The sequence below is a fragment of the Leucopleurus acutus genome (assembly GCF_964270905.1).
Source record: "Leucopleurus acutus genome assembly, chromosome: 6".
NCBI lineage: Eukaryota > Metazoa > Chordata > Mammalia > Artiodactyla > Delphinidae > Leucopleurus > Leucopleurus acutus.
Window position 1 is genome coordinate 70,190,737 of NC_139149.1, and position 20,687 is coordinate 70,211,423.

The window sequence follows — 20,687 nt, forward strand, 5'->3', positions numbered from 1 at the left end:
TGAGATGGACTTCGGGGATCTTGTGTGGATCTGACAGTGTTTCTGGCTGCTAGTTATCTTGGGCCCCAGTGTGATTCTAAGACTGGAATTATGAGACTAAACTTCTGACATGCCTTTCTCAGGAAGACTGTATCCTCAATCCTTGCGACCCAGTGGAAGCATATTCTGCAGGTGTTACTCCTCAAACTGTCTATATACAGCTTAGATGCTTAGAAGAAATATTTCTATTACATTCCATGATGTCTCTTCCTTTTTTCACATTATCTCCTTCAGCATTCTCAGTCTCTTAAGAGAGAGTCCTGACCCCCTCCCTCCCTCCCTCCCTTGGAGAACAGTCTTGTTGTAATACTAACTTTGCCCGCAGTCTTCTTCATTCCTTCAACAAATTTTTATAGAGCACCTACTATTTGCTGAGCATTGTTCTCAGTGCTAGGAATACAATGGCATACAAAACATACAAAAACTCTTTACACTTCTGGGTTTAAAAGAATACATCTTATAAGGTAATACAAGTTATAAAGAAAAAAAAAGTCAAGGAACAGGGTCTGATTTTCTTTTCTCACTAATACTCTATTTCACAGGGTATCATCTACTGCCAACAAGTCTAAAAAACCTTATTTCCAAGAACAATTAATTTATTCAATCATTTATTTGTCTGCTTATTTATTAGCTTTTGTATTAGACATGACTGCTTAAGGGCATGACCATTTAAAGACAGGACTAGGCTTTTGTGTTGGATGCCTCAGTTTCCTTTTATGAATTGTTTTTTGAGCCCCATAGAAACTGCCTAAAAAATATTAATACTTCACATGAATGGCAATAGTTTAATGAAAGAGCCATACTTTTAAAACTATAAATATATTAGCCAAGATGTAGGTAATCCCCAGGGAAATGGCATAATTAGAGGGGAGAAAGACTTAGAATTAACTGGAAGATAGGTCCTTTAGCTGAATATCCCTGGCTGATTCCCAGAAAGCAAGGAATGCAAAAAGATGTGTATAGTTGTAGTAAAGAAACATGTGGATGACCCTAATCATAGCTAAAATGATGTTCATTTATTTGATTGATAAATTGCTTAATTTTCAGACTACATCTGAAGCATCTTGTTTATCAAAGATCTTTTAGAGATGATCCCTTCATAAAACACTAGGGCTGGGTGACAGAGGAAAAGTGAGGTATGATTCTTACCAAATAATTTTGTCATCTACTGGGAGAAAGAAACTTATGAATAAAGTATTTATACAATATAAGTAAATTAATATGAATTAAAATGAGCATACATGTGGGCTTCCCTGGTGGTGCAGTGGTTGAGAGTCCGCCTGCCGATGCAGGGGACATGGGTTCGTGCCCCGGTCAGGGAAGATCCCACATGCCGCGGAGCGGCTAGGCCCGTGAGCCATGGCCGCTGAGCCTGCGCGTCCGGAGCCTGTGCTCCGCAACGGGAGAGGCCACAACAGTGAGAGGCCGGTGTACCGAAAAAAAAAAAAAAAAGAGAATACATGCAAAGAAGGAACTTATTTTGATCTGAGGTGTTTTAAAGAAAACTTTTGAAGAAATAAATTGGCATATAAATCTAGACTTAAAGAATGATTTTTTCTGTTGGCAGGGAAAAAGACAATTTGAGACTTTTGTAATATCACATTTTAAGAATACCAACAAATCACTGAATTTTCAAACTGTGAGGAGATAGTAAGGGGAGTGACTGAGGGTGTCTGAGAATGTTAAACAAGAGAAAACTAAAAGGAGACCAAATAATTATATCAAGTATTTGAAAGCTTCCTGTGCAGGAGGAGAAAGAGGTTGGTTTTTAGAGAGCAGAAAATAAATGAACATTTAACAGGAATAGATGAAGGCTCAAATATTGAAATTTTATCTGCACCAATCAGAGTTCTTATTTATAAGCAATAAAAACTGATTCTAACCTAAGCAGGAAAAGGAAATTAATGGGAATACAAGAGGTAGCTAATAGACTTGGAATAAAGAAGAGGGTAGAAAACTGGCAGGAATTAAGGAAAAATGAGCCTAAACGTCTAGTTATAAGGCTGCACATTACCATGTTGCCAAGAAGCTTTTGGACAGTACAGCTGCAGGACACTTGACGCTGCTGCTGGGGTTTCCTACACCACACTAACACTTTTTTTTTTTTTTTTTTTTTTTTTGCGGTACGCGGGCCTCTCACTGTTGTGGCCTCTCCCGTTGCGGAGTACAGGCTCCAGACGCACAGGCCCAGTGGCTATGGCTCATGGGCCCAGCCACTCCGCGGCATGTGGGATCTTCCCGGACCGAGGCACGAACCTGCGACCCCTGCATCGGCAGGCGGACTCTCAACCACTGCGCCACCAGGGAAGCCCACACTGCCACTTTTGAGAAAAATTTCTGAAATGTCCCTGCTTCTTTGAGGTCTCATTTAAGAAAGAGTCAGTGACTTATAGGTGGTGGTATTTAACTTAGTTCAAGTCAAATGTATATTCGTCTTTTAAAAAGAATCATAGAATGTCTGAATCTCTCGAAATTACAATCTAAAGGAATTTTTTTTTAACTAAAAAATTTGCCTTTTGGAATGGTCTCAATCACTTACAACTAAATAGTCTCCATACATTGATGCAAGCCAGTGAACTCATAAATGTGTTATACATATGAGATTAGTGAATGCTCTATAAGATGTCCTTCCTAAATTATACATAAAATTTTGGAAATATGTGTATGTGTTCTAAATTCTATCAAACGCTAAAGGAAGGCAGTGATCCATTAAGTATAACAAGTATTTGTTTATGTTAATTTGTTATTAATCATGATCTTTCAATTCCAAATTCCAGTTTTTCTCTAACCAAGAAGGGAATGAAATCGCAAATGAACATTCACAATGTAATAATAAAACGAATGAGTCAAAAGCTCACAGTTGCAAAGGAGCAAGTTGCAAACGTATCTATTTAGCTGTTAAATTGCTGTGAAGGGAGTCCAGACATATTTTGATCTTTTTCAATCAGAAATGTTGTTTTTAGCCGTTGAATCATTAGAGTATGTTAAAATTTTATTATATCATATAAGTTAGAATGTTGTCTTTTTAAAATGTGTATGAAATTATGCCTTGTGGCTGAGTATTTCTCAAATCTTTCCATCTATCTCAATTCTTATGCCTGCTATCTAGATCTAAGTTGTTAGGGGTTAAATTGTGTCCTCCAAAAAAGATAGGTTGAAGCCCTAGCCGCAGGTACTTCACATTATAACCTTATTTGGAAATAAGGTTTTTAGAGAGGTTCTCAAGTTAAAAGGAGGACATGAGGGTGGGTCTTATTTCAATGTGACTAGAGTCCATATAAAAACTGGAGACATATGGTAGTTCTATTTTTAGATTTTTAAGGAACCTACATACTGTTTTCCATAGTGGTTGTATCAATATGCATTCCCATGCTGGAGGGTTCCCTTTCACCACACCCTTTCCAGCAATTATTGTTTCTAGATTTTTTGATAATGGCCATTCTGACCAGCATGAGGTGATACCTCATTGTAGTTTTGATTTGCATTTCTCTAATAATTAGTGATGTTGAGCATCTTTTCATGTGCCTCTTGGCCATCTCTATGTCTTCCTTGGTGAAATGTCTATTTAGGTCTTCTGCCCAGCAATCCCACTACTGGGCATATACCCTGAGAAAACCATAGCTCAAAAAGAGACATGTACCACAATGTTCATTGCAGCACTATTTACAATAGCCAGGACATGGAATCAACCTAAATGTCCATCAACAGATGAATGGTTAAAGAAGATGTGGCACATATATACAAAGGAATATTACTCAGCCATAAAAAGAAATGAAATTGAGCTATTTGTAATGAGGTGGATAGACTTAGAGTCTGTCATACAGAGTGAAGTAAGTCAGAAAGAGAAAGACAAATACCTTATGCTAACATATATATGGAATTTAAGAAAAAAATAATATAATATTGAATAACAATTTAACTAAACCATAAATGCAAGCATACTGTGTCTAACCAAAGTAGAAGTTAAAAATATACAGAATAGGTAAATTATAAAATTGTATATAACTAAGTTAAACAACTTTCAAGTAGGATGTACAAAAAAGAGAAATGGCAACTTTTTGATTAAATTTGGCAATTAAATGACTATTAAATGGCAATTAATGTTTAAACTCATACTTGTTTTCTTAGTGGTTGTAGTTTATTTTAAAACCCTGCATTCTGGTCAATGCCATATTATTAATGAGGGAAAAAATGAAGAACACAAGGCTTACCACCCTGACTCAATGTATCTCCTTAATTATTGTATTTCACTGCTTTCCTGTGAAGCACATTTTCTCTAAATATCACTCTTATGCCTTTCTCCCCTCTCATTCTCTCCAGGCCCTCTAAAATCAGGCTTTTCCCAGCCAAACCCACCACTTATTGAGCTCATTAATTACCTTTCCTGAATACTTAATGTAAGGTACCTCTCCGCCTCTATCACTTTACTTTTTTTCTTCAAATAGCTTTTGCCTTTAATTTTGTATATCTCTAATTCATATTTGTCCCCTCCCACAAAAACTGGGACTTGGTTTTTGCTACTCTGAATCTATCCCTGAAACCCATAATCAGTGCTCAATTATTTTTTGAATAGTTCAGTGAATCTGTGTTATAAAACCCAATTAAATACGGAAGCTTTTGTTAAAATCAAAACACCTTTCGAATAAATAAAAACATAAAAGCCATGTTATTTTTTTCATTTTTCTGGTCACACTGAAGGTATCCTTGCTAAAATAATCATTAAACTATCTTTAGTTGGGGTTACGTGAGAGAGTGTTTTGATTAGTTGGCTCATTAGGTGTAGCCAAAAGTTTGTCTAAATTGATGATTTGAATTAAAAGACTCATAAAATCAACCCAAGGAATTTTAGTGTTTCGTACTGCGTTTCTCATTTTCTCATTATGAACATGTCACCTTTATTTTCTTGAGCCATTAACCATCAAACACAGTCTTAGGAAAAATTGTGAATTGATTTTCAGGGTTTAAACTGGACATAAGAAACTGGCCAGCAACTGGGCTTTGAACCTTCTGTGAATCCGAGAGCATTCGTTAGCTATTTGTTGTATGATCCACATGCATGATTTTTCACTTCCTTTTAGAAAAGAGCCACAACCACAATTTATATAGGTACATCTACACTGCCAGTCAGAAATGTCACATCTATAAATAGACTATGTACAATATAAAAGCCTAAGACAATAAAGCTCTTTTCATACCATCAAATCATTCCCTTGACACTTGTCAATTATAAATGAGTTGAAATTAAATCAATGTAATTATTTTAAAAAGGTGTGTTTAATTTATGCTGTTTCAAATTTCTGAATTCTATAATTCATATAATTTATGATAGTCATTTAAAATATAACATTTCCAAGGAAATTTTAAAGCTACTAAAGTAAATTGGTAACATTTTTATTTAAGGAAAACAAAACTGTCAAAAAAATGTTCTGGCTTTAAGAAAATGTCTATAAGTTGAATTTGATTTTGAAAATTCTCACAAGTGTATAAGTAAGTGATCTTAAGCCAGGTTTAGAATTGTCTGTTATCAACATTTATAACAATATAGTTTTGTTGATGTCATTGCTTTCTGAAAATTTTTTGTAGAGAATCATGAAACGGTTGTGAATAAGCCAATTTTATCTCTTACCTCAGTAGCATGTGAATAACTGACTTGGTGGAACAAGCAAACAGGACTAAATTGGAACACTCTGCTGAGCCACACTGACATATTAGAGACCAAATCTGAAAAAGGAGTCAATTCTTACACCTCCATCACTTTCTCGTACTATCGAGGAGACCCTAAAATGTTTCCCACCAATAATAGTGCCCATAGGTCTCTGTGTATTTACCACTTTCAAGTAGAATTATATATCCATTGTATTTTCTACTGAAACATTACTTAGAAAAATCAGTATAACACTTGCCTCTATGTTATTTGTCTAGAGCAGCAAAACAAAATTCTTCCTGTAGAAATGAAATAAGAGCATGTTTCTAATTTAAAGGAAAGTGGGCCGTTATTTTTCCTCCAAAATACATATCAATATACAATATATCACTTAAAAAGGATTTATATAAACATACATATATAAACATATATATATGAAGGATTTATATATACATATAAACTTGTTTATTAACTTACTGTTAAGTTCACTTTACTGGAATTCCTACGTTGGTAAGTCAAAATCATTCATTGGTAAATCATTTTTCTAGTTTAATACCAAATCACCTTTTGGTTATAAGATGGATGTTTAGAGGTTTTGAATCTTAATATGTAATACAGTTAACATCCTGAAGCCTTTATATATCAATAGAATCATTATATCACTTAGATGATAATCCCTTGATTCTAGGACTAAACACAGATCAAAAACTGTAAATATACCCAAGAAGGTTTTTAAGATTATTTTTTTCTATGATTTTTGATTAGGAAATATATAAATATTGAATAGGCTAATCAAAGCTTCAATTTCAAAGTGAGTGCTTAATCTTGCCTTGGAGTACTTGGGAACTAGTAAGTTTATCCAACTAAATGCAACATATAGTGGCTATAAAATAATACCTGAGCAACCTTGACTTAATTGCCATGGAAATTTAATTTTATTCAGAGAAAGCATACTCTATCTTAATGCCAGCCTTGCAGATATTTCTATGATTTGTAGTTAGAGCACTTCTGAATAACTGGTGAAAAAGGAAAAAAAAAAAAAACCAAAAAACTAGTCTAAGACAGGCCATGATGGCTATTTGGAAACTGAAGAATTTTATAAAGTGAAGCAAAATCTCTAGAAGAACAGTATGTATGCTCAAAAGCATGAGTAACAAAATGTAATTAGAAAAAGGGTCCTAAACAAAGACTGAAGTGGGTTTTGACTATAGCTGCCATACATATCCTATAAATGTAAATGTTAATTGTTCTTTAATTAAGTGAAGTAATAAAGTCAATTTTACCTGTAGTCTCAGTCTTCACATACCATACACACACACACACACACACACACGAAATCGAAAGAGACATAATTAGATACAGTATTATGGTAACTGAAAGTGAGAAAAACATAAAATTCATCATTATTTATTGCTGCCACTCCTTTCACTTCCTTTATTATATGAATTATCTTTATCGACTAACTAAATGAAAATAAATTATATCTCTGACTTTTTTCTGTAGGTCAATCCACTATTTCTTTTCTCAAATAAATGTTATTATAATTACAAATCACCTTTGGGGGAAAGATAATTCAAATATATATCAAAAACTTTATTGTTATAAAGCAGAAACTAACACACCATTGTAAAGCAATTATACTCCAATAAAGATGTAAAAAAATTTTTATAACATGCTTAAATACCATAAAATGCAGTAATTAGATATATATTTTTTAAATTATATTGCAATTAAAATTTCTATGTAAACACTTCACTAAAAGATATTTTAACACAGATTATACTGTAGTCTATGGATTCTTAATTATTAAATTAGAAATTGATCTTTAATAATTCAGTCTTCAGTCAATCACTCTTTTTCACTTAAAGTTCAATAAAACTATTTTATAATATAGCTGATAGGTGAGACATGGTCTGTTATGTTAACAGACTCATTCTGCTTAATTGTAACTCAAAATTCTGAAGTTCTGCAGAAATCAATATCTATTTAAGATGAGAAGCAGAATATAAAGTCTATTTTGAAGTAACTTAACAGTTTTGTTTCCATCTCAATCCAGAGAAAAGAAGTGCAGGGACTAGTAAAACTTCTTGGTAATCTAATTATAAGAAACAAGATATTAATGGTATGGATTCAGTGGAGGTTGGAAATTGACGTTTGCTGAAGGCATTCTTCTGGATGTGTCATGCTCACAACAAAGTTTATATTGAATTCACCATTTGCACTGTCTGATGAAATCAGTCCATAATGAGTTGCCTAAAATACTGAATTTTAATTCAGAACAATTATCTTTGTTTGACAGTGATGTCAATCACTCTTTTTCAGTTAAAGTTCAATAAAAACTATTTTTCAAATACTTTATTAGGGAAATGCAAATCAAAACCATAATAAGAAATCACCTCACATCTATTAGGATGGCTAATATCAAGAAACAAAAACAAAAGCAAAAAGCAACAAGTGTTGGTGAGGATGTAGAATATTGGAGCCCTTGTGCACTGTTGGTGGGAATGTAAAAAAATGAAAACAGTATAGAAGTTCCTCAAAAAATTGAAAATAAAGTTACCATATTATCCAGCAGTTCCACTTCTGACCATGTGTCCGAAAGAATTAAATAATAACTTTAAAAGAATTGAAGAGATATTTGCAAACTCATATTCATAGAAGTATTATTCACAATAACCAAGTGATGGAAGTGTCTGGTAATGGACTGAATTGTGTTCCACCAAAATTCTATGTGTATTTGCCACAATTTTAAAAATCAAAGAAAAAATGTTCACTTTATAGCAATGCCATGCTATAAGATAAAGATCTCATTAAAATAGTTTTCATTTTTACTTTTGAAATTTAAAAGAGAAATGATAATTTAAGTCATAAGGAGTCAAAAACACTTTATTTGAAATGTAAGGAACTGTAAGGAGTCCACCTTGTCCAAAAGCTCAAACCTTAACAGAAAATCAAAGGGGAAAAATGCAAATGGTAATTCTAAGTAATCCAACTGTTGCAAATAAATAAGGCACTTAAAAGTGGTTTCAAATGTGTTCACTGCTAAAGTGTCTTTTCAACTCCTTTTGGCGTGCATTATAAGCTGTTGTATATCAAGAGCAGTTTTTTAAAAGTTATTTTCTAGTAATCATAGCCACATAAATATTAAACAAATATAGAACTGGCACAAAGTAGTCTGTGTTACTATGCAATACATTTTAATCACACCTAATATAAAACCAATGGATTCTATAAAATATTGAAAATACATCCTTTGAAGGTCTGTAGTTGAGATTTTGGCACATATTGAGGAAGGTAAAATTTAATTTCAAAGAATAGTGGTTTGTAAACATTAGGGTATTATATTGCGAGTCATCTGGAGAGCTTGTTAAAGCACAGATTACTGGGCCAACACAATTTATGTTTCAGTAGGTCTGTATTTCTAAGAAATTTCCAAGTGATGCCATCTGTATTTCTAAGAAATTTCCAAGTGATGCCGATGCTGCTGGTCTAGGGACCACATTTTGAGAGCCACTGTCAGACAATATATGGAGGAATCTTAAGAGGTAGTGTTTTAGTCATGAAAACTGGAATATATCTTATAGAATTAAAATACTACAATTCTCTTACTACCATTATCTTTATATTTATACATGAATTTAGTAATTATAATGGCATTTTATACAGTTCAAATGTTCCCTAAATGATGATAAAAAGTACATAGTGCACTAATTAATGTATCCTGTAGTCTACATCATTTTAATTAATGACCTTCTTTTAACTGCATGCATATAAACACAAGAATCAAATCATCACCATGATTTACAGAATGAGGAATATGCTGTATCTAGTTTTGATGTATCAGATTTCAGCTATTGTATTCTTATTCTGAGCATGCTTTTATGAAAATATTTATAGTACTTCCATGCCTTGAATAGAGGGTAGGGATATTTCTCCCATCACATTGCCTCTGCTTCACAGTCACTAAGTGTTCCTTCCAATTGGTAAGTGCCTAGCAGGGAATGACCTAAACTATTTGCGCCCATTCTCATTGCAAGGCTCTTGTCTTCTTCCTTTAAGGAATGAACACACTGCTACCATCTGGTTTAAGGACTATCTATTAATTTTATGACTAACAAATGTGTGACCCACTTGCTTGAGGATTTAGGAAAGCTACAATAATAAAATATGTGGTAGTTTTTATACTTCCTTTTTCTTTCATATTTAGAATGCAACTACTTCTCAAACACAAACTGCCAACATATTCTGGTATAATTTGATAAACTATTGATCTAAATTTAAAATTTTATGAGATAGAATGGGTTATAAGATTTTCACAAATTGGTGAGAAATAATTTCAGTAAACTTAGTTGCAATGGCATTAGTATGCTGTTGTTGCTCTCCCTTTAGAAGTACTTTTTAAAAAGTACATGGGGAGGGAAAATGACTGTGTGAGTAGTTTACTTATTTAATAAATATTTATGCTGTTTTTGAAGCCATTGTATGAGGTGCTAAGTATATAGGTGTAAAAAAATCAGACAAAATTACTATCTCAAGAAGCATATATTTTTAGTAGAGGAAGATAAATAATAAACAAGTTAATATTAAAAATGTCAGAGAATTAAAGTAGTATAATGTGATAAGTTATTTAGTAGGAACTATAGATTCCCATTGCCAAATATCTAAAATTGAGCTTATCTGGGAAAAAAAAAAAAACCATAAAGCAACTGAAAGTTTTTGGCTCTCATGGTGAGAGTATAACTACTGTGGACAACTGTTTGGCAGTGTCTAAAATTCTTAGTATATGAATATTCTATACTCTATGACCCAAAAATCCCATCTGTAGGTATACACAATAGAAATATATGTGTGTTTGTGTGTATTACATCCAAAGACATGTATCTGAATAAGAATGCTCAGAGCAGGATAACTCGAACACTGGAAACAGCTCTCATTTAAATTTTAAAAAAAGTAGATAAATTATGGTACATTCACACAGCGGAACACTATACAGTAATGAAGATGAACAATGTAATGCTCCACACAACCAAGATGCTGGGGATGGGAAACCAGGCACAAGGGTATTTATACTCTGATTCCAATTATATATATTTAAAATAGGCAGTACTATTTCAACATGTTAGAAATGAAGGTACTGGTTACCTTTGGGAATGGGGCTGTAGTGCCTGGGAGGGGAAAAAGGAATCTTTTCAGATAATGGTGTTATTAGTGATCTGTTGCTATATAACAAACCACCACAAACTTAAGTGTCTTTAAAAAAAAAACACGTATTAAATATCTCAGTTTCTGTGAGTCAGGAGTCTGGGAGGGTTTAGTTGCGTTCTCTGCTTTAGGATGTTACCAGGCTGCAATCAAGGTGTCAGCTGAACCGAATTTTCATTTGTAGGATCAACTGGGGAAGCGTCTACTCTCAAGCCCACTCAAATTGGCAGATTTTAGTAGTTTACAGTTGTAGGACTGAGCCCCTCAGCTCCTACAGAGCCTATAGAAACTGAGAAAACTTTAACAAGATAGAGTCTTATATAACATGATATAATCAGTGGAGTGATACCTCATCATATAAGCCATAACATGTAACCAGATTGCGAATCATGTCCCATGTCCTTTGTCCTATTCTATTGGTTATCAGCAAGCCAAATGTCTCACTCACTTTCCAGAGGAGCGGGGATACACAAAAGTGTGAACACAAGGAGATAAATCATTGGGAAACACCTTAGGGTCTGTCTGCTCGATATGTTCTATTTCTTGATGTTTTTTGTTATTTTCCTTTATTGTATAAAAATACAAGGTATTATAATTACTTCAAAATGTAACTTTGGTTTTTTAAATAACACTTTATTGAGATGTAACTCACAGATTTGAGATGTAATTCACAGATTTGTGCAGTCATAACCACAGTCAATTTTAGGACATTTTCATCACCCCCTCAAAAAAATGCATACCCAGCAGCAGTCATTCTTTTTCCTCTCTCACCTCAGCTCTTAGGTACCACTATTCTATTTTCTCTCTATAGATTTGCCTATTCTGGACTTTTCATGTTAATTGAATTATACAATACATTGCCTTTGGTGATTTGCTTCTTTCACTTCGCTTAGTGTTTTCAAGGTTCATCCAGGCTGTAGTATTTATCAGGCCACCATTCCTTTAATATAATAAATCTTATATTTACATATAATAATATTACATTAAATGGATATATCAGATTTGTTTATATATAATCAGCTGGTAGATATTTGTGTTGTTTCCTCTTTGGGGCTATTATGAATAATGCTGCTATAATATTTATGTACAAGTTTTGTGTGTGTGTGTGTGTGTGTGTGTGTGTGTGTGGACATATTTTTCTTGGGTGTTTTGCTAGAAGTGGAATTTCTGAGTCAAATGGTAAAGCTATGTTTGAACTTCTGAGGAACTGTCATACCATTTCCAAAGTGGCTGCATCATTTTGCATTCCCACCAGCAATATGCAAGGGTTGCAATTTCTCCATATCCTTGACAACATTTGTTATTATCTGTCTTTTTGGTTATAACCATTCTAGTGGGTGTGAAGTGACTCTCATTGTGGTTTTAATTTGCATTACCCTTATGAGTGATAATTTTTTTTATATGGATGTGTTTACTAAGTGAAAGTTCATTGAGCTGTACCCTGTGCGTTATCTACTTTTCTGTGTGCTGTTATTCAACAGTTTATCTTAAAAAGTGTTGGTGGTGCTGCACTATGATGTGCAGAGGAATAGAAAATTACAGTTCCTCTGACCCAGTCCGTATGGACGTAAAGCAGTTATTTCAGTTCATCTTGGCTGTGCCATCAATTCTCCTTACAACAGCCAACAACATTATCTCGCCTGTGCAAAGTGAATACATTAATTCAAATGGAAATCTTGGTGAATCATTGCCCCTGGTCTCTATTCCAATTGATGATCCAGCGAAACAGAGAAGTAGAGATAGATGTAGAGATAGATAGATAGAGATAGAGATAGAGATAGAGATAGAGATGTGTGTGGGTATGTGTGTGTGAGAGAGAGAGGAGAGGGAGAGGACAGAAAGAGAGGAGAAAGAGAAAGAGACAGAGACAGAGAGGGAACTGGTACCTACATCATTACCTATCGCCTAGTAATAGGAGGGGAAACCAAGTAACTGGTCAAGACTTATAACTGTAACAATGTAGTCTGCAAGCAAGCAGAAAACACCTTATCTGAGTTTAGTATTAAATGTTAACACAAAGTCCAGAGGAAAATGGCAGAATTTAGGGAAATATTGATCATTCAGTTCATGTGTACATATTGAATCTGTATAGAAAGCTGTATCAATAAAAATGAGGAAAATACTTACATGGTCTACCATAGTTCATAGATATTTATTCAGAGCTCTCCGTGCAATCAACTCTTCTGAAATCTTGCTGCTTTGATGTAATTTGGGTATTAGGTAAATGTTAGGAAAGTACTAACTACTTTTTCTTAAAGTAAATGCTATGAAGAATACACAAAATTTAATTCTGTGGCTTTGCTGGTGATAGCTAAACTGTTTTTTGCTGATGAATCTTAAAAGTAATAAAAATATACATAATTAACATCTACCACAAGGTAATTGGTAAAATATATAATGCAGTGGCAACTAGTGTCAAGGTTAGCAAAGGAAAATCATGTATTACATATGTCTTGCTCTTGTGGACATAAAGGAAGAACATATAATGTTACAATATGCTTTTTTTACTGGGAGTATATAGGATTGTGTTTTGAAAATATTTCTTTCTTTGTGGATAGTTCTCAGGGATAAGAGAAAAAAAATCTTGCCAGAAAAGAAGTGGAGAAAGTGGAACTTTTAAAGTTTTTGCTTTATTGGTTTGGTGAGAGATTGTGAAAGGGGAATCTTTCCTCCTTAACACATGCTTGGACTTCAGTACATCTATTCTTCTTTAATCCATCTGTGGCAAAATGTACTCTTTTATGTTGATACCTCTCTCCAGGTTCATTCCTGCAGTTCATGAAGGTAGTTTGCATGTTAAGATGAATAAACAGCACATATAATTTCATCATTTATGAAGTTTTTTTGAAGAAGGATAAGTTCTATTTTAATTCCTTTATTAAAAATACTTGCTCTAAGGGCAGATCTTACATCTGATCTCAGCAATACATTTTCACTTCATTTGAGGTGGTGGTAATGAAAGAGAAAAGGGTCAGTGAGTATAAAGATGTGTGGAGAAAATCAGAGTGAAAAAGTTAACGCATGCAGCATGTGCCTGCTGGATGTCAATAATATCATTAGTGATCCTTAAACATGACCTATAATCAAAAAGAAAGTGACTACACACTATGAGGTAAGGGATTGATTACTCGCTCTCTTTTTCTCCTTAATACCAGATTTTATGTTTTTACATTCTACAGGAAAACAAAATAAAAGCAAAATAAAAATCTATTTATTTGTTTTACAACAGAATTGCCTTACTACCTGGGAAAGAATGATTTTGAGATAGTTATTTTAATCTTCATTTCCAAGTATTTCCTTCTGATCTATTGTAAAAAATTATGTAACTATGTAATTATGAGCATGTTTAATGTGTACAGTTTCCTCAGAAGTCTCTCAAATCATTTTTGAGCCTTTATGAACTCTAAATATGTATTTAGGCAAAATTTCTAAAATATTGTTCAAATTTATAAACAGCTTACTGAGAACTCATAGATTCTTTTGAAAATCAAGTTGGTTATGATTATCTTAAGAAAGACAGGTTATCTACCCAAGTTGGAAAGCCATGATATGAAACCATGATAACAACTAAGAAAGCAGAGACTCTAATTTTCATAAAATAGGCCCAAGTGTAGTGACAGTCATTTGGAAGTAATGTCACAGCTTAGATAGTGAAACCATGTTATTCTCCACATTAATCTTAACTGCCAGCTATGAGGCTGTACAGTGGAGGCTGACATTCTTGGGTCCTAAACTCCTACTTCAGAGAAAACAGTGTTATCCTATATGAATGTCGTACAATCACCAACTACTGAGTTGGTTTTGTAAATGTTTGTACAAGGAACTTCTCTTCTTTGGGAGTTAGGAATATTGGTAAAAAACAAATTGTTCTCCTTTCCATATTCTCAGATAACTTCGCTGATGCTATTCTCTATAATTTAATTGTCCACAGAAGCTTGAATGCTTGGTTATTTATATGACATGGTGAAGGATTTGTCCTGCTAAAGCAATTCTTAGCCATGAAGCAAGATGAAATTGCACTAATTCTCATTACCAAAAATGAAGATGGGTAAATGGCATGGATAGATGTTTGGATATGAGAGCAAATTTTTACTTAGCTAGATATTAGTATTTCATGGATGAGTCATCAAATGAAAAAATTGTAAAACTTTAACAACCCTCCAGAATATTTTTTGGAAATATTATTATATCTCATCATAAATATTGATGGTGTTTACAAAATTGATAGAACTAGGATTGTTCTTTTTTCTACAAATATTTATTAATCATCTTCTCTGTGCCAGCTACTATCTTAGACAACACTGAAAATACAGTAGGAAAATAAAGAGAAAATATGTTTATGCTCCAAAGTGGTTTACTTTTTGGGGGGGGTGGTGAGGAGAACAGTTAAACAACAAGTAAATAAATATACACACAAATGGGGAAATATACGGTAATATGTGCAATAAATAAAATGAAACAGGGTTCTGTGATAGAAAGTGCCTAGTGGATACGTAATAGTTCACGAAACGTTTATCTGAGAGAGGAATAAGGAATCAGGCCTTGAACAAGTATTGGAATGGGAATAAGAACCAATATAGAATGAGTTAATAGTAGCTTGGAGTAGCAGAAATGGAGACAGTCTAAAAATTTTGTTCGTAATTTTGTTCTATTAACAAGCTCTTGTCATTCTGAGTGAATAGATGACATTTTTGAGGTCCAAGTTTTGTTGGCTGTTTTATATAAACCTCATTATATTTTATAAACTCTATATAAAAGCTAGTTGTTCAGAATGAGTAATTATTTTCTCCATCTGTCAAAAAAAATATTCATACCTCTTGAAATAAGGTATATTTGAGATACACACCTTCCAATATCATATAAAGGAGCAAAAGTCACCTGAGGATTATCTAGGAAAATGTAATTATTTCACTCATTATTACTATTGATTAAAGGCTCCAGACTTAGTGAAGCTGTACACTAATTTGTGTATTGCTCCAGATCGAACTGATAACCCCAGAGATTAGAGTTTATGGCTCTATTGGACGTTACCCAGTTATTCTAAAATTGCTGAGCTTTGTAAATGCTGTTTGGACTGTTTTTAACATCTGTTTCCCTGATTAATTAATGAGTAGAAAAATTCTTTGACATGTTTATTTTATATTGGAGTTGGATTGATGGTTTTTTTAAAAATTTTTTAAAAATTACATTTTGATATGTGAGACACAACTAAATCTTGGTTGCTATGTCAACAGTATCCATAGCTCTCTCCTCCCTTTCTTATCCTGATGTAAGAGAAAGCGGAGAACTTCTCTGATTTAAGAATTATTCCAGCATGTTTGTAAAAAATGCTTTCATTTTCATTCCATTTGCTGTCTCATTTCATGGGACATCCTCATTACGCAAAAGGCATTTCCTATTTCTTTCATCCCCTAAGCTGTAATAAAGTCTGCTTCTGCATTCTCAGTCACCCATTCACATAATAGCCAACTGGACCCACAGATGTACTAACTCAGAAATCTTAAAGTCATTCATTCTAATATCTCATAACAAGTTCTCATAGTCTCAGTTTATAGTGCCACTGTACCTGTTTCTGAACCTCAGAAAGACTTCTACACCTTAATATTTTCCTTCTAGATTATTGACTCCCTTTTACCATTTCTGCTGTGTTTTCTTTGTCTACATGGTTGAAAGGACTTGAAGTGCCTGAACTGCTTTCTCACAATCACCTTAATTCCCTTCCTTGAACTTGTATCTTTGCTCCATACCAGCCAACAAGATCCTAATGCAAAATAATTATGTATTCACTTTCTTTACCGCTATGTAAGCCCTAGTTTAAAAACAAAACAAAAATTTTAAAAAAACAACCTCATACAACTATAATTAACTTATTTGATTAGATGAGAATCCAAATAAGAGCCATGTATTTGTTTATATGTTTCTAAAGTTTGTTTTAATCTATAGTTTCACTCTCCATCTTTCCCTTTTCATTACAGTTTATGTGTTGAATAATTTCATAAAACATATTTTATCTTTGAGTTATTTCATAAAATGTATTTTATCATACAGAGTTTCCCATCATCTTTTTTCTTTCTTTTTGAATGCCTTCCTATATTTCTGTGGTGTTGTTTAACGTGGTCCCCTGTTCACTGTGTTGCAAATTGGATGTGAAGGCTTGCAGTTCAAGACTACTTCATTGATGTGTCTTCCATTAGGAGGCACCTGGATGGTGTCTGTCTTTCTGTGTTGTTTTACCCATTCATGATGACTGTCTAAATATACCAATTAACTAGAGGTTTCAAAATGGTAATACTCTAGTTTTACCATCACTTCCTCATTTATTATTTGGAATACTTTTAAAAAGTAAATTTTCTTCACTAGCTGTTTTGTTACCTAGAGGCAGTTCACATAGGAAAGGCGGAATAAATGCAACATTTCCTCCTTTATTTACCAGTTTCCAGAGTTATCACTTGGTTCCCTTGCATCCTTCAAAGGTGATGATGGGGCTGTGTGTGTGTGTGTGTGTGTGTGTGTGTGTGTGTGTGTCATTATGAACTCATGAATTTGTACATATTTGATATGTTTAAATCCACTGAAGTTTTTACGCTCATTTAAAAAATCTCTGGCCAGTGGGAGACTCTTTAAAATGGATGCTGAGTTTTTTTGACATGACCCTGAGAGTATTTGACAGCTTTCCTGCTTTCTGCTATTCTAGTATACTACAGATTCATTTTGAGGTTATTATTAATGGAAATAACGTTTAGAGACCACAGTCTGGGACTTCAGTGTTGCTGATTCCTACTGGATATTTTTTTAAATGTTTCTAGGCTTTTAAATGGGCAGAGTTAGCGTATGTGTTTTATTTGGTTTCTTTTTGAAAATTAAATACAGTGTAACTTATGCTGATAACTCTAATTCAACTTCAGAACTGCAGACCTTAACCTCACAGAACTTAAATATTCAACATTAGCTGCAAAACTCTGTTAAAGCTTCACAAAATAAAATATGTAAACTTATAATAAAATTAGTTTTCTCTAATTTGGGGGAGGAGAGTATCTAATTTTAGGAAAAACTGATACCCACTTCTTTTTAAAATTTCCCTTTGAAAAAGAAATATTTTCAAAATCTCATCCAGTCATTTCCCTAAAAATGTTGTTGATGAGTTGATTAAAATAGTAGCTAAAATCTTTGAGTATATTCAGTGAGCATTAAAATACAATAGACTGAACAACATATTGTGGTGTATGTGATTAATAATTCATTTACAAAATTATAATCAAAGTCCTGTGTTTTAAAGGATTATGTTAGCTTCTCTAGCGTGACTTTTCCCCTGCAGTTTAGAGGAATCTACATTCGAATAAAAAATATGCACCCCTTGCTTCTGAATAATTCTAGCATTATGCTGCCAAGCAACTACGTTAAAGCTCCCATGACTCCTGAGTATGTTCTTGCTTTGCCTTCAGATAAAAAGCTTTTGACATGAACAAATGAGTGGTGGATTCTTTTTGTTATAATGATTTGTCACTTTCACGTTATATGATTTTCTCATTTGATAAATATTATTGAGCACGTAGCTTCCAGGAGGCACTGTTCTAGAGGCTAAGAAAATTGTAGTAAAGAAGACTAATAATATCCCACCTTCTGTTGTGCTTACATTGTAGTGATGAGAGAAAGTCCATCAACTAACTCATATGTGTCAGATGTTTACAAGATAAAATAGAGCAGAAAAAGGGAATGAGAGGGACTAGGTTATGAGTGTTACTGTAGATGGAGTGCCAGGGAACACCTGCTGTTTGTACCACCTTCATAATTCTGACACCATTTTTTAAAAATCTCAAAATTGGCAAGTCTCTGCTAATAGCTGGGATCCCTGCTAGTTAATGAGAAACACTATGGCCAGAAATTACCTTTCAAAGTGAAACCTGCTTCTAAGGCCACACAAGACTTTCTATAATAATGTGCTTCTACATATAGTCATTGCACAAACATTCCTTGGTATGTGTAATATGCTGGGCACTGTGATTGATGCTGGAAGTACAGAGGAAAACAATATAAACCTTAAACTTAGGAAGTTCAGGGACTGAACAGTTTGGACAGAGCTGTACAAAGTTAGCATGTACATCTCAGCATCCCAGGACTACTGAATCAGCATCTTTGGGAAAGGGGTTAAGTCTTCTACATTTCAAAGTCCCTGTAGGTTATTTGGCTGTGGAGTCAGAGTTAAGAATGAATAACCAGGAGAGGAATAAAATAGTAAATTTCAATTTCAGCATCTACCAACACAGTTTCACCAGTGTTTCTCACTTGGAGTTCTAGGGCTACCATAAGACATCATTCTCCTTTCTGCTGCTCTTCTAAAAATAACCTGGTGGTTTTCAGGTCACTAGAATGTCATATTCTGAAGCTGCAAATGGGAGTTGTATAGGCAGGCTTTCCCGGTGTTGACATGACAACCTGTGTCTCTCTGAAGTCAGACTGGCCTTTCATCTGTGGTTACTGGGCCACAGACGACTTCTACTGCCACTCGTTATTTTCATTTTTGGGTTTTTTTTTTTTTCAAGCAAAATGTTTACTATCACAGCTACTGATTTATTTATTTATTTGCTGTGTTTGTTCTCCTTTTACTGAGATTCTTCCACAAGTGTGAGGAAGAATGACTCCCCATGGTGCCTACGTCTTAATTCCAAGAACCTGTGAATATGTTAAGTTACCTGGCAAAGGGAAATTAAGGTAGCAGATGGAATTAGGTTGCTAATTAGCTGACATTTAGATAGGGAGATTAGCTTGTATTATCCAGGTGATTATCCATTATAATCACAAGGGTCCTTAAATATGGAAGAGGGAGAAGAGTCAGTGTCAGAGTGATGAGAAGTGAGAAATACTTGAACAGCCATTGCTACCTTTGAAGGAATGCGGCCACAGCCAAGGAATGCAGGGAGCCTCTAGAAACTGGAAAGGACAGGAAATTAGACTCTCTGTTAGACCTTCAACAAAAGAACACAGCCCTGCAGACACCTTGATTTTAGCCTGGTGAGATCCATTTTGGACTTCTGACCTCTAGAGCTGTAAGATAATATACTTGTGTTGCCTTAAGCTACTAAATTTATGGTAATTAGTTACAGCAGCAGATAGGAAACCAATGCAGTACCAAAGGTTTCAAGGGTCTTAATTCTGAGAAGCAGTCTTCAGTATAAATAAATTTTGCAGTAATTTTTCCCATTAGGTACAGTGGTTCCCCAGGCAAATAAGCCTCCATAGGTTTATGCTTTACCATTCTAGACATCCCCAAATGTGGATGTGTTCACAGTGTGTGTATAGCTTAGGCTGTGACATCTCCATTAAACTTGACAAAATCGAGTTTAATCCTGATTAAGAACAAGCCCAGTAAAGGGTTCCCACACAGTGTGTCAAGTTTTAGAAGAACTTGTTACATTATGTGGTATCCAAGCAAAAATTTCATGCCAAAAGTCATGTTGATACCATCAAAGGTATGGACTAAAAGTTGCTGACAAAGCCAAGGCTAAATCATCACTGAAATGATTTAATTCTTAGTGGAATTAGCAGACAATAGTTTATATACTGCATTTTAAAACATTTTTATTTAACTAAAGTAGACTTGGGTGATGATGAGGTTGGAAATTATTACCTCTGTTTTAAATGTGAAAAACTTGAAGAAGAATTCAAGAGAGTGGTTCCTGGTTTTATTTTATTTTCTATTGGTGCTTATTGCTTTCCAGAGCAAAATTAAAGCTTAATAATAGATGAGGTAATGGAATCAAAGGAAAGCAAAAAATGACTCAAAATTCAGAGGTTAAACATTGAT

At 33.9% G+C, this 20,687-nt stretch overlaps 1 protein-coding gene across 1 annotated transcript in view; it reads left to right on the plus strand.

Annotated features, from left to right (window-relative positions):
• ZNF804A (zinc finger protein 804A) overlaps window positions 1-20,687 on the plus strand; it is a gene marked incomplete at both ends in the record, with an annotated part of 313,643 nt that overhangs the window by 165,183 nt on the left and 127,773 nt on the right. The gene's annotated exons all lie outside the window — the stretch shown is intronic.